We start from the raw sequence: 14,294 nt of genomic DNA, 5'->3' as shown, positions 1-14,294 counted from the left end.
CACAACAGCCTTGAAACGTTCTCTCGATGAATTGTAGCCCAAGTGGAAGACCACCATTGTTGCTTCAGTTTTGGAAACAATTTCCAAATGTCTTGGGAGTTGTTTCCAGTAGTTTCCACCATGGATTATGTCTGAGATGGAACCTTACTGATGACTAAGGCAAATCATCTTGTGAGCCTGTAACAGCTCTGTCCTGAGTGAGGCTCTTGGAGGCCTCCTGGACCACAGCGGGCTGTGCCAGCACCTCCCTCTGGGTGGAACGTCTCTCGCAGCTTAAGAACCATAAAGCTGGGGTACTCGAAAGACCACCACTGATGATGAGGCCTGGTTTGATCCACACACACATCCACACACACTCCTCAAAGTCCAACCCAGGCTTGGTTGAGAAATGCAAAGGGATTTGATGTGAGCGTTTCACTGAGCCCAAGGGGCATTTCCAATAGGTATATTTACACACCTGAATACAGATGTGCTCTCCTCTGTGCCTCTGTGTGTATGAGTGTCTGTGCATTGATAATGGTATCAATGTTGTCACTGTGAATGTATAATTAAGTCCTTGCTATGACTGTGGATTGAGTGCTTCTAAACCCTTTTGCACCCTTCTAATTTTGTGTCCATATCCTTTGCATACCGTGCATTTCTAAATGCACAGTCTCCCTATAAAACATTCAACATTGATTACAATTCAATATTCTATTTATGCTTCATCCATTTAGTAAGTAACAGAGTGAACTTTGCCATCAAACTCTGTTAAAGCCACACTGCCTATATCCAGCCATGAAAAGAAGTGCTTTTCTCCTTTCCAGCCCACAATCCTGTACTCATCCCACTGAGAAAATTCCAACATCACCAACAGAGGGAGATAAGATGGATTTTCCTATGCTTTTGTGAAGAAGCATAGGAAAGCAGAGGAAGACCTCTGACAGGACTGAAAACTTACTCAAAATATATCTGTATTAAATCTCACAAATTGGCACCAGGCCCTGCAGGACCATGGTCTCCAGGTTACAGACTCAAGCACAGTGACTGAGGCTTTGGTGCTCTGCTGTAATTTCTGGGAGTTCTTTGTGCAGCTGCTGGCAAGCTCAGGAAAGCAGCCAGTGCTCACCCTGGCAGAGCAGGTGGTAGCTGAGGGAGGAGGAGAACAAACAACCACAACTCTCCAGCGATGCTGCACAAAGGCTTTAATGAGAAGGAGCAAAAGCAGCGGCACAGAACACAGACCAAGGGACACGTGTGCAGGGGCCAGGCAGGGAAAGAGATCGGCCCATTTGCCAAGGACAGAGGGGATGACCCGCTGGCTTCAGCAGATCTGACCGCAGCGGGGGAAAGGCAGACACAGGCCTGACCCCCCCAGCCCAAGGGAGCCCCCAGAAGAGATGGGAACCCCCGCACTGCTGAGGGAGCTGCCCACAGCAGCCGACAGAGAGGATCCCACGGCTGTGCTCTGAGGGAAAGAGGTGAGGATGGGGCCCGGCATGGTCACCACCACCGGCGAAGGCTCGATGTACACCGTGGAGTCAGCGCAGCGGGCGACACAGGGCTCACTGCAGCTGCTTGCAAGGGGGGTTGGGCCACAGGGGCCGCAGGGCTGAGGGGGACAGGGTCTGCAGCAAGACATCTCTCGGCGCAGGAGGCAAAGCTGCAACACAGAGCAGGGAGCACCAACCAGCCTCAGGATCAGTCTGTCTGTCCTTCAGCTCTCTCCAGGGACACATTTGGTCTTCAAAACACACTCTGTGCCTACAGCTCCCACGACCCTCCTCGTGCCCTGTGAGTGGCACAGCACCGGAAGGCCAACCCACTTCAGGAATAGGACCCAGCACAGTGGCTTTAAGGCCCCTGTGGAAAGACTGGCCACAGCCCATGTCCAGGACAGACATGGCTGTGTTAGAGATGTCCAGGGACATTTTGCTACACGCATGGCAGGCGTGAATTCTGCTGGGCACATCCCCCTGCGGCTGAGCCCCATTGATCCCCTTCTGCTGGAACAAAGCCCCCTCTTCCCAGCTGTCCCCAGCCACCACCATGGAAAGGCTGATGGCCCTTCAACAGTTCTGTGTCAGGGCCAAGCTGAGGCAGCCCAAGGATCAGCCTGGGCAGCCTCCATGACAGCAGTTCAGCCCACAGGGAGACATGGAGCGGACTCAGGCTTACCTCCTTCTTCGAGGAAAGGCAGGCCAGAGAGGAGGAGGATGCAGAGCCTGGAGAAGCGCAGCCTTTTATGCCGTGTCCCAGAGCCCTGTGGGACCACAAACATTCCTTGTTCGTGAAACATCCAAACTCCTGGGAGTGGCCACTTGCGAGGCTTCGCTGCTGCTGAAGTCCCTGCCTCTTTCATCTCAGGCATTTTTCTCCAGTTTCACACCAGCACACATGGAAATGATTCATCTGTGTCCCAGCTTCCTAAGGCCCCTTGACTTGGAGTTCCCAGGCTGGTGTGTAAGGCGAGTTTAAATGGATTTGTGGAGTGTCTGTTGCTTCTGTCACTTGTTCTTCTTGATGGTTAATTTGGCTCCAGTTACAGTTAAATTCAGCCATGAGAGACACCTCAGGTCAGCTCTCAGGAGCTTTCAGTACAGGCACTCGGGCTAATCCTGAGAGTCATTACTTCCACGGGTCATCACAGATGTACAGAAGACTGTGGGTCAGTTGAGGCCGAAAGTCAACACTGCACAATCCCATAGTGGGGAAGAGACCCAACTCTGCAGGGAGGTGGCAAAGCTCAGTGGCAAGCAAAGTCCATGGTTCAGCTGGAAGGATGTCCCCTGCAGGCCTGAGTGCCAGCCCTAGGGATTTGCTTCTGGTCCACAGGCTGTACCACGGCCTGGTTTTGTGATCAAAGAGATGCCACGTCCTTCCCTGAAAGAGACCCACAGCCACACTGACCTCTTTTGCTCAGCGTGTTCATCCCAGAGGCCTGAGACCTGGATGGCAGCTTTGGGGAAAGGCTGAGGGCAGAGAGCCCAAAGCTCACGGCTCTTTTTTCTGGGTCAGGAGTGGGGTTTCCCATTTGATGCATTTTGCATTTCAAAGAGACACTGGATCAGTCTCCCAGATCACGTGGGTGTCATCGTGATGTGGAAGAGTTGGGAAAATCCCTGAGCTCCAGGCAAACCTGACTCACCCAGCGTGGACTTCAGTGGACTGGGTGCCACAGACTCAGGTGTTCAAGGGTTAACAGAGCTCATATCCTCAATGTTCTGCTGCCATGAAGGGCATTTCCCCACCTTTTATCCTCGTTCCTGGATCACCTGGTACAATCTGCTGCATTTGCTGTCTCCCAAGGCATGGCCTTTTTGGTGGCTGCTCAAGGGCTGTCATACACCAGATCAACCCCAGAAGGTCTGGGTGGAGCTCTGGAGGTCTTGTGCTCCTATCAAGTGCTCTGGGCAGATCCAACTGCCCCGGTTCCTCAGCAGGCTCTGGGCCTTGTCCTGCTGACTTCTAAGCACTGACACAGCTCAAGAAAGAGGTCACTGTCCCTTGTGCAGTTCTCCCAGGCCTGTCCCTTGTCTTCCCCCAGGGAGTCCTGGGATTTCTTTTCTTGCAACTTGTGATTGCTGCCTCTTGCCCTTTGGCAGTGCACCTCTCAGGAGAGTTTGGCTTCATTCTCTCCAGAACCTCCAGGAGATGGTGGAGATAGCAGCTGCATGCCTCTCTCCACACCTTGCTCATCTCCACCAGGTTGCACAAGCACAGTGCCCTCCGCCTTCCCCCATACGTCAGGTGCTGCAGCCCTTATGTTCTGCCTGGTCCTCTGCCAGTGCCTCACTCCATAAGAGATCATCACCACCTCCCTTGTCCCTGGGGACACCAAATGGGGACACCAACCCAGATGTGGCCTCTGCAGTGCCAAGGAAAGGGCACAATCCACGGGGTGATCAGATCCGAGGCTTATGGGGTGGGATCCAGAGATGGGCAGTAAGGAACTCTCAGGATCAGGGTGAAAGCTCTCTTGGGACAGACTTTCTCTCTGCTTTCCAGCCCTTGTACCCCAAAGGGATTCCTTGTCACTGGCCTGCCAGTGCAATGCAGAGCAGGTGGCATTCCCTGCACATACTCAGCCCTGTGCTCTCCAGACTGCCATGTGGCATGTGCTCACCAGTGCAGGCAGCCTCAGTGTCATCTCCTGGTGGTCCTCCCCCTCGAGGACCTGGGTGGCTCAGCTGTAGGAGCCCTTTCCATCTCCTGGTAGCTCCCCAGGGTTGCAGGGCATCCCTGGAAGAGCTGTCCAAGAGACGGGCACCTGTCTGACAGTGGCAGTGTTCAGAGGACAATGGGACAAGGCCCACAGCTTCTGGAGGCAACTGGGAAGTGTGTTCTTCTCAGAGCAGGAGCAGAGGACTTCCATTGGTCTCTCCCAACCTCCATTGTCCTGGGTTGTGTCTTGGTTTGAAAGACAGGTGTCTGCCAAGGAAGGCAAGAGTCTCCCTTGAAATGGAGAGGAAAAAAATTGCAACCCCTTTCCCTCAGGATTATTATAATTTTGAAATTAACGGGCTTTCAAGCAAAGATATGAGTAACAGGAATAACAGTTCTTTACTATTATATATCTGTATGTGTATAACAAGGCAGACAAAAAACAATAACTATGGCAGTAACAGCTGACAGAACCACAAACCCAGTGCCAGCCTTCTCGGCTGTCGGGCCCTTTCCCCTCGGGTGCAGTTCCCCTCGCAGCCGGCAGGGGCGCTGGCGGCTCCCGGTGAGCAGGGCAGGTGCGATGGTTCCCCCGCGGCTGCAGGGGGCGCTCCGGAGCGAGCTCGGGGAGCACGCGGGCAATGGCGGCCTGGGATCCCGGGAAGGGATGGGACAAAGGCTTCACAAAGCCCTGGGCAGCTGATCCCGGTGTCCAGCCGGACGCTCAGGAACAGCAGGCTGGAACAGCAGTGACGAGCACAAATCCCGGGTGTCAGACAAGAAGTATCGGACTCCAGAGCAGCGGTGGGAACCCCCCGGAGGTCTTGGCAGGCAGGACAAACAGGGCTACAGAGTAGCGAAGGCTCGAAGCAACGGTGGGGGCAGGTCAGCCGCAGCCCGGCTCCAAGCGGGGCAGGGAAATGCGGGCTTGGGAATCCTGGAGTTTCACCAGTAGAAGGAAGGCAGCCAAAAAAGCAGAAGTCTCCAGTGCTGACGAATTACTTCCAGCCACCCTCTCCGTCCAAATGCCGGGAACTAACAGCCCACAAGTGCAGGTGAAAGAGACTAGCCAGCTGGACACCTCCCCCTATGGCCGGGTCTTTTGTTTTTCTTAAGCACCCAGTAATTTGTCCCCCTGGCAACATGTATGGGGAAAATTCTTTAACAGAAAAACAAAACAGAAGAACTGGCCACAGGGGGAGGGGGCCATCTGACTACTCTCTTTCACCTGGGCTTGTGGGCTGTTAAGGCAATGCCTTTTGAAAAGCTGCAGCAGCAGCACAGGATTACACAGATGTACACAAGGTGGTTTGGGACTGGTCCTAAAAGGTCTAGGAATGCCCCTGACAAAGGCAGAAATTTTGGAGAGATGAGGCTATGTGTTCTGGTATCCCTGGAATGCCTGAGTCCAGGACACTATGTCCACTCATTTCCACATCAGGATGATTCAGGTTTGCCTGAAACTCATGGATTTTCCCAACTCTTCCACATCACGATGATTCCCACATGCTCTGGGAGACTGATCCAATATCCCTTTGAACTGCAAAATGCATTGAATGGGCAAAGGGATGCCTGCCCCAGGAAAAAGAGTCATGAGCTGTGGGCTCCCTGCCCTCAGCTTCTTTCCCAAATCCGCCATGCAGATCGTGGCCTCGGGGGTGGACACGCTGAGCAAAATGGGTCAATTTGTGTGTGAGAGAATGGGTCCATTTGTCTTTCCGGGAGAGACGTAGGCACGTGCCTTTGATCACCTTCCTACCTGTTGATTTCCTTGTTTTCTAGAGGATCTCAACTTCCCAAGCTGAGGCCAGAGCTCTGCTTGTAAAATGCATGAGGGCCCTGCTTAGTTTTCGAGGGACACACAGCTGTGGAGATTCCCTTAGACAAGTCCCTTGAGAGACAGTTTATTGAGTCCTTGGTTTTCTTCTCTTGGTTGTCAATCTGCCTCTGTTCCCCAGGCTCATGGGCAGAAAAAAGTAGGCTGTGGCAGAGACCGATAAGAGAAAACAAGGCCCTCATGGTCCTCAGTCCTCTCAATGCGGAGCTTCCCTCTGGCCCACAGTGATCCTACTTTGCCACTGAGTTTTGCCACAGCCCTGGAGAGGTGCGTCTCTTCTTCTCTATGGGACTGTGCAGCCTTGAGCTTCCGCCTGAACTTACCCACCATCTCCTCCTTGTCAAAGTGACCCCTAGGGAGAAATGCCTCTCACGCCTGGCTTGTGCATCCCCACCAAAAGCACTTGAGGGCTCACTCGAGGTGTGTCTCATAGCTAAATTCCACTGTTGACAGGGCAGGCACTGTCCCCATGAAGAGGGCAATGTGACAAAGGCAATCCTTTGTGTGACCCAAACCCACCTCCAATCTTCCTCCACTCCAGCCTCAGACCTCTGAGCCAATTGGCCTTATGCTTCTGGGACACAGATGAATTGTTTTGATGTTGGGACACAGCCCACTCACTTGGTCCTGTTCCTGAGAGGAACTTAAACCACTCAGTCATCTGCTGGCAAAGCAGCACAGGGAACTGCCAGCAGTCCTGGGAACTACTAGAGCGTGTTGAGGACAACTTCCTAGCACAGGGGATAGAGAGCCTGACCAGAGGAGAGGCACTGCTGGACCTACTCTTTGCATCCTTCCCTCTAAATAGGAGTGACGTGGATTTTATGGGGAGTGGTCGCTCAGTGCATATGGAATTGGATGGATGGCAGCACTCCAGAACTTGTGGTCGAGAGCTCAATGTCCAACTTGAGTGCTGTCCAACCAGTGATGAGTGTGTTTTCTCAGGGTTTGGTGATGGGACCTTGTTGGGAGACATGGGGGGAGGGATTGAGTGCATCCTCAGCAGGTTTGTGGGTGACACTGAGCTGAGTGATGTGGTTGGTACTCTAGAGGAAGGGATGCCATCCAGAGGGACATGGACAGGCTGGAGAGGTGGGTCTGTGCAAACCTCATGAAGTTCAACAAGGTCAAGTGCCAAGGTCAGGGCAATCCCAAACATGGACACAGGCTAGGCTATGAGTGGATTGACAGCGACCCTGCACAGAAGGACTTGCAGGTTCTGATGGTTGAAATACTGAACATGAGCTTGCAGCACACACCGGCAGAAAGCCAATCGTATCCTGGGCTGCATCCAGAGCCATGTGGGCAGCAGGTTGAGGGAGGGGATTGTCCCACTCTACTTGGCTCTCATGACACCATAGCTGGGGTACTGTGTCCAGCTCTAGGACCCACAGCCTAAGAAACACACCAACCTGCTGCAGTGGGTCCAGAGGAGCCACAAAGACCATCAGGCAACTGGAGCAGTTGCTCTGTGAGGACAGGGCTGAGAGGGTAGGGGCTGTGTAGCAAAGAGAAGAGAAGGCTCCCAGGAGACATTTGGGTAAGAAAGGGAGGGACACCTGGTTGGTGTGTGTTGGGATGGAACAAGGGCTACTGGTTTTAAACTGAATGCAGACATATTTAGGTTAAATATCGGGAAGGAATCCTTTCCTCTGAGAGGAATGAGACACTAGAACAGGTTCTCCAGAGAAGTTGTAGAAGCCATTTCAGGGGGCTCGAGCTAGATGATTTAAGATCTATTCCATCCCCAGGTGATTCTAAGAGTCATTGCACGATTCTGGGTTGTATGAAGTGGGAGCACAACATTTGAGATGAAAGAGGCAGGGACTTCACCAGCAGCGAGGCCTCGCAAGTGGCCACTCCCAGGAGTTTGGATGCTTCATGAACAAGGAATGTTTGTGGTCCCACAGGGCTCTGGGACACGGCATAAAAGGCTGCGCTGCTCCAGGCTCTGCATCCTCCTCCTCTCTGGCCTGCCTTTCCTCGAAGAAGGAGGTAAGCCTGAGTCCGCTCCATGTCTCCCTGTGGGCTGAACTGCTGTCATGGAGGCTGCCCAGGCTGATCCTTGGGCTGCCTCAGCTTGGCCCTGACACAGAACTGTTGAAGGGCCATCAGCCTTTCCATGGTGGTGGCTGGGGACAGCTGGGAAGAGGGGGCTTTGTTCCAGCAGAAGGGGATCAATGGGGCTCAGCCGCAGGGGGATGTGCCCAGCAGAATTCACGCCTGCCGTGCGTGTAGCAAAATGTCCCTGGACATCTCTAACACAGCCATGTCTGTTCTGGACATGGGCTGTGGCCGGTCTTTCCACAGGGGCCTTAAAGCCACTGTGCTGGGTCCTATTCCTGAAGTGGGTTGGCCTTCCTGTGCCTTGCCACTCACAGGGCACGAGGAGGGTCGTGGGAGCTGTAGGCACAGAGTGTGTTTTGAAGACCAAATGTGTCCCTGGAGAGAGCTGAAGGACAGACAGACTGATCCTGAGGCTGGTTGGTGCTCCCTGCTCTGTGTTGCAGCTTTGCCTCCTGCGCCGAGAGATGTCTTGCTGCAGACCCTGTCCCCCTCAGCCCTGCGGCCCCTGTGGCCCAACCCCCCTTGCAAGCAGCTGCAGTGAGCCCTGTGTCGCCCGCTGCGCTGACTCCACGGTGTACATCGAGCCTTCGCCGGTGGTGGTGACCATGCCGGGCCCCATCCTCACCTCTTTCCCTCAGAGCACAGCCGTGGGATCCTCTCTGTCAGCTGCTGTGGGCAGCTCCCTCAGCAGTGCGGGGGTTCCCATCTCTTCTGGGGGCTCCCTTGGGCTGGGGGGGTCAGGCCTGTGTCTGCCTTTCCCCCGCTGCGGTCAGATCTGCTGAAGCCGGCGGGTCATCCCCTCTGTCCTTGGCAAATGGGCCGATCTCTTTCCCTGCCTGGCCCCCGCACACGTGTCCCTTGGTCTGTGTTCTGTGCCGCTGCTTTTGCTCCTTGTCATTAAAGCCTTTGTACGGCATCGCTGGAGAGTTGTGGTCGTTTGTTCTCCTCCTCCCTCAGCTACCACCTGCTCTGCCAGGAAGATCCTTCCCTCTCCCATGGCAACAAATGTAACCCCAATGATGGGGCACTGCCCAGTGTTGGTAGAGCTCCTTGAACTGACTGCAGAGCAATAGAAAGACATTGGCAGGCAAAAGAGGAAAAGCAAAGCTGCAGAGGAAAGGAGAAAGAAAGGAGCAGGAGAAAGGACAAAGGTGGGCATACAAGTAATGCCACACCGAGTAACCTGGTGTTACAGTGGGAATGGTCCAACGTGGAAACAACTGCCCAAAGCGTGTAGCCCAGTCTCCAGTTATTGGATGCATCCAACATAGGAGAGAGTCCCAGAGCAGCCTCCTGTGCGTGACCCACTTTGAGTGGGTGATCTCCACCTCAGCTGCTGTGTGATTCATCAGAGAACATTCCACAAGTGACCCAGCAGCAGAGTAGAGCTGTGAGGGTGTCAGTATGCTGAGGGAACAGAAAGGCCAAGGTCCCACTGAGAGTTGAACTCAGATCACTGGATTCAGAGTCCAGAGTGCTCACCATGACACCATGGCACCTCCTGCATAGCTCACCTCTGGCTCCTGTGCCCAGCCTTGCTCAGCCTTAGGCCCCTGGCTGAGGCTGGCTGTCTCTCCATCGCCTTGGACATCCATCACCAAGTGCAGCATTCCTGCAGGGCCTCCAGGCACTCTCTGATCACGCCACCCTTCAGGGCAGCAGCACAGCTCCTTCTGCAGGCCCGGCGTGGCCTCTCTTACAAGTGCCAGGCTCGAAACCTCAAACAATCTTGTCTTTCCCAAATTGCAACAAGCTCTTTCCGTCTCAGCGCAAGCCTTGGAAAGTCACCTTCCCCCAGCAGAAGCCCCCTTGCCTTCTCTTCTCCAGCCCAAACCAGCCCCGCTCCTTAAAGACTAATGAGAGGGAAACATTGACCCATCTCTACAAAAGGTGAAGAAAGACCTTCTGGGGAACCCAAGGAAAGGGGCTGGAGAGGCAAGGAGAAAGGATAGGTGAGACACCAAGGGCTGAGCAATGACTGAGCTCCAGTTCCTGTGGGGAAGAGGTTCCCTCACTGCCCGTGGTGCAGGGCAAGGAGGGCAGAGGCCTCTCTGGGAACTCCTTCTTCTCAGAAGGAACTTGACTGCCAGGCATCCCAGGAGGACACAAGTCCCAGTGCCTGAGTCCCATTGAAACCCCAGCATGATGCCCAGGCATGGGGAATCACAAAGATCTCTGCACCCCTGGCTCCAGTGGCTCTTTGCTCTCTGGGAGTCTCTGCAGGATCCAGAGCAGCCCCCGCAGTCTGCTTTTGCCAAGGCCAACCTGGCTCAAAGCCAGTCTGTGCCTGCTGGGCTGGGAGGTGCCTGGAGTCCCGGGCAGGAGCAGGAGCAGGAGCAGGAACTCAGCTGCTCTGTGGGAGCAGAACTTGCAGAGGGAAGAAGCTGCGCTGTTCGGGAGCAGGAGAGGCCGGGCAGTGTGGAGCCAGGCTGAAGAAAAGCTGGTCTGCCTTGGCCAGGAATGACTGAGCCCTGCTCACCTGCCTGAGGGCAGCTCTGACAAGCACTACCCTGCAAGGCTCCTGCAGCGCTGCTGCTGCTTCCCGCTCCTGCCGCCCGCAGCCTGCGCTGCCTCCTGCTCCTCCAGTGCCCACGGGCACTGCCTCCCGCACTGCCACCTCACACCCTGGCCTGGCTCCAGCTCCTGCACCTCTCACACTGGCTGCCCCCTCCTTCCACCCCCTGCACACACCCCAGCTCCAGCTCCTGGCATGTGCCTGTGCTCCTCTGGCTCTGACACGTGGCCAAACTCACGCTGCTGGGTGCTCCTAATGGAGCCCCTCCAGTTGTAGAACACAAGTCCTGTTTCACTGGGGAATCCTCCGTGCCCTTTCAGGGAACCTCTTCAGTGCCATGGCTACTCTGCAGGATGGATTGTCATCTGGAATATTCACGCACTCCAGCAATGGTGCTTGGGTTGCCACGAGCTTCACAGGTGTTTCAGAGTTGTGGTGGCAGCAGGAACCAGCTGTGTCCTGGGCAGGCCAACCCCTAAAGGTTTTCCAAGAGAGACAGCACCAACAGTACCCTGTGTCTCCTCCATTCCCAACACCCAGCCACCTCTAGCCAATACAGTGTCCCTTGGGAATACCTGCTTGGCCCTGATCCTGGATCACCCTACAAATGGTCATGGCAGCAAACAGACAAGGACAGAGAAAGCTCCCAGGTCTTTGAGCTGAGCACACGTGCAGCAGGCTGAGCCTCCTCTGCCCCTACAGGAGGTGCCCTCCTGTGCCTGAGAAGCTGCAGGTTGAGCTGCCAGCAGGGAAGGGAGGAAGACCTGTGTGCTCATAATATGCAGGGCCTCGAGGGGGGAGCTGTGCCTGCTGCTCTGCAGCCACCCATGGGTTGTACCAGGTGGCAGGGTCAGAGGGAAGCGGAGGGCTATGGCCAGGGGTGCCCAGAGAGCTAGAGCCAATCAGGATAAAAGTTGTTGGGCAAGGCAGCTTTGGTGAAAGAGTGCCCTAGTAGTGGATGGTTCCAATCCATCAACCTCTGGGTATGGGCCCAGCATGCTCCCACTGTGCCACTCTGCTCCTGCCAGGTTTAGCTGTCACTGCCCCCTGTCTGGCCTGATGGTGCCAGGCACTGCCAGACCTTGCTCCCTCCCTTCCTCTCTGTTTGGCCCTGGACACACTTTTGTTGTTCCTAGACAGGTTAAGCTTTCTGAATGAACTGTCTACACGATTTTAGACCTTTGCCAGTAGTACCTGGTTTTGCCCAAAGCCCCTGATGTGTATTATTTTTTAAGTATTCAATATGGCAAGCAAGAAAAACTATGAAGAATCAGTCCTGCAAACATCTATCCAGAGACCTTCTGGTGGTGGTCTGACAGCATGATGGCAAGGTGTCAAAAGCCTTTGTGTGGAATTATGCTCCTGTTTACAAAATACAGTCACAGCCTGCTCTAAACTGCCAGTCCCAAAGGCTTTTGATATGGCTGCCATTTATGCCTTTGAAAATTGGACCAAAGATTTAGCAATTATGTTAATAATATAGAGTGTTGCAAAATGATATAAATTATGTAACCCTAAAAAGGGCAAGAAATAGTACCATAAGAGTTTATATTATTGGCCTTTTTTTTTTTTTTTCTGCTTTTGTCTAGTTTATTCTGGAAATGGAAGATTTCTTTTGGTAGATGTCTGCTTGTGTGCTGCTCACCTGAAGGACTTCCCATGATGGCATAGAAACTCAGTTTAAAACACAGGTGAAAAACTAAGTGACATGAATTCAAGACTGAAGTATTCAACACTGAATCAACTCCAGCAAAGCCAACCTTTGTATCCTGGAAAGACAAGTTGAACAAGCGGAACAAAAGAAAACTCTTGTACCAGTGCATCACAGCTGGGAAACGTCACAGAGAAAAAACTAGTGTTCTCCTATTGTGAAAGGTTTGACTTGCACCCACCTCCCTGACTGTGCCCCAGGCAGGTCTGATGCTGCTTCTGCTCTGTCCTGAGCCCTGGGTTTCTCATTTGTGTGAATTCTCTCATTTGTGTAAATTCTCTCATTCCTGTGCATGCAAATGTCTGGTGGCCTGGCTTTGCTGGCTGCCAGGCTCTCACCCAGAGCTCTCTCACTCCAGCTCCTCAGGAGGACAGGACAGGGGGAGAAAATGAGATGAAAAATCTCATGGGTCAACAGAAAGACAGGGAGATCATTGACTGATTACCATGTGGGCAAACCAGACTGATTTGGGGGAAAATTAACTTACTTCCTTGCCAATCAAAATTAATTGGATGGTGAGAAACAAAACCAAAACTACATCACCTTGCCCCTACCTTCCCCTTTTTCCTGGGCTCCATTTCATGGTATTTTTATTGATTATCTGGACAAGGTGTTGAGTGTGCCTTCAGTAAATCTGCAGACAAAAGGGGGGGAGTATGGATCTGCTGGAGGACAGGAAGGCTCTGCAGAGGGATCTGGACAGGCTGGATTGATGGGCTGAGGCCAATGGTTTGAGGCTCAACAAGGTAAATTGCTGGGTCCTGTGCTTATGTCACACCAAGTGCCTTGGAACACTCCAGCCCCTCATGACAAGAGCAACATTGAGGGGCTGGAACATGTCCAGGGAAGCAAATGGAGCTGTGGAAGGGTCTGGAGCACCAGGAACAATTAAGGGAGGGTCAGCCTGGAGTAAAGGAGGCTCAGGGGGTACCTTCTTGCTCTCCACAACTCCCTGATGTGAGACTGTAGCCAGGTGGGGGTCGGGCTCTGCTCCCAAGCATCAAGCAATAGAAGAAGAGCAACTGGCCTCATGTTGTGCCAGGGGAGTTTTAGATGAGATATTAGCAAAAAATTCTTCACTGAAAGGGTTGTCATGCACTGGCACAGGCTGCACAGGGCAGTCACCATCCCTGGAGAGATTTAAAAGATGTGTGGATGTGACACTTGGGGGTATGACTTACTGGTGACCTTGGTAGTGCTGGATTAATGGTTGGACTTGAAGATCTTAAAGGTTCTTTGGAACCTAAAGGATTCTATGATTCATTCCTGAAACTTTTATCTCCTCCCTTTACTGACCAGTGGGGGGTTGTGGTAAGTTCATAACAATTTGCCTTTGCTGATTCTTCCTCCACCCATTTTTCCACTGCTCCAGTGTACATCCTCTCTGGGGTAGCAGTCCTTCAGGATAAATCTGCTCCAGTGTGGGCTGTCTCCAGGCCACAGTTCTTTTGGGGAATGGTCTACATACAGGATTCAGGCAGGGAGAAGAGCCCCTGACAGATCAGGGCCTGAAGCTGTGTGGTCGGACTTGCACGTGGTCTGGTCATCCAGCCCATCTTGCTGCTGGGCCTGGCAAGCTTCCACCCTCGTAAATACACAAGCTATGTGAGCATAACCTTAAAATTAGTTTTGCCTTGCTCTACCTCTGCATTTCTATAAGTACAACTGGTTGTTCTAGTTTTTGCTCTTTTGTCAAAATAAAACAGTGAACACCTGCAGTTTCCTTTCATATTGAGATGATTTTGGTTTCTTTTGCAGTAGCTGAGAACAGTTGCTCCATCATCCTCCCCTGAGCCTCCTGAGAATTCCTGCAGTGTGTGGTGCGTGTTTGTGCACGCCTGGGTGTGGGTGGGAGTGTTTTGGTTGGCCTCTGCTAGTATGTTCTAAAACCGTGGATAATAAAAAAGATTAAGTAACATGATTTCATCATACCAACAAGTTGCTGTCTGGAGACCTGATCCTACTGGGAGCATATGAAAATTCAAATAGCCCCAACAGTTAGCTATAAGAGCCTTTTGAAT

Source organism: Coloeus monedula (genome assembly GCF_965178545.1).
Source record: "Coloeus monedula genome assembly, chromosome: 14".
NCBI lineage: Eukaryota > Metazoa > Chordata > Aves > Passeriformes > Corvidae > Coloeus > Coloeus monedula.
Note: the sequence above shows the minus strand (reverse complement) of the source record.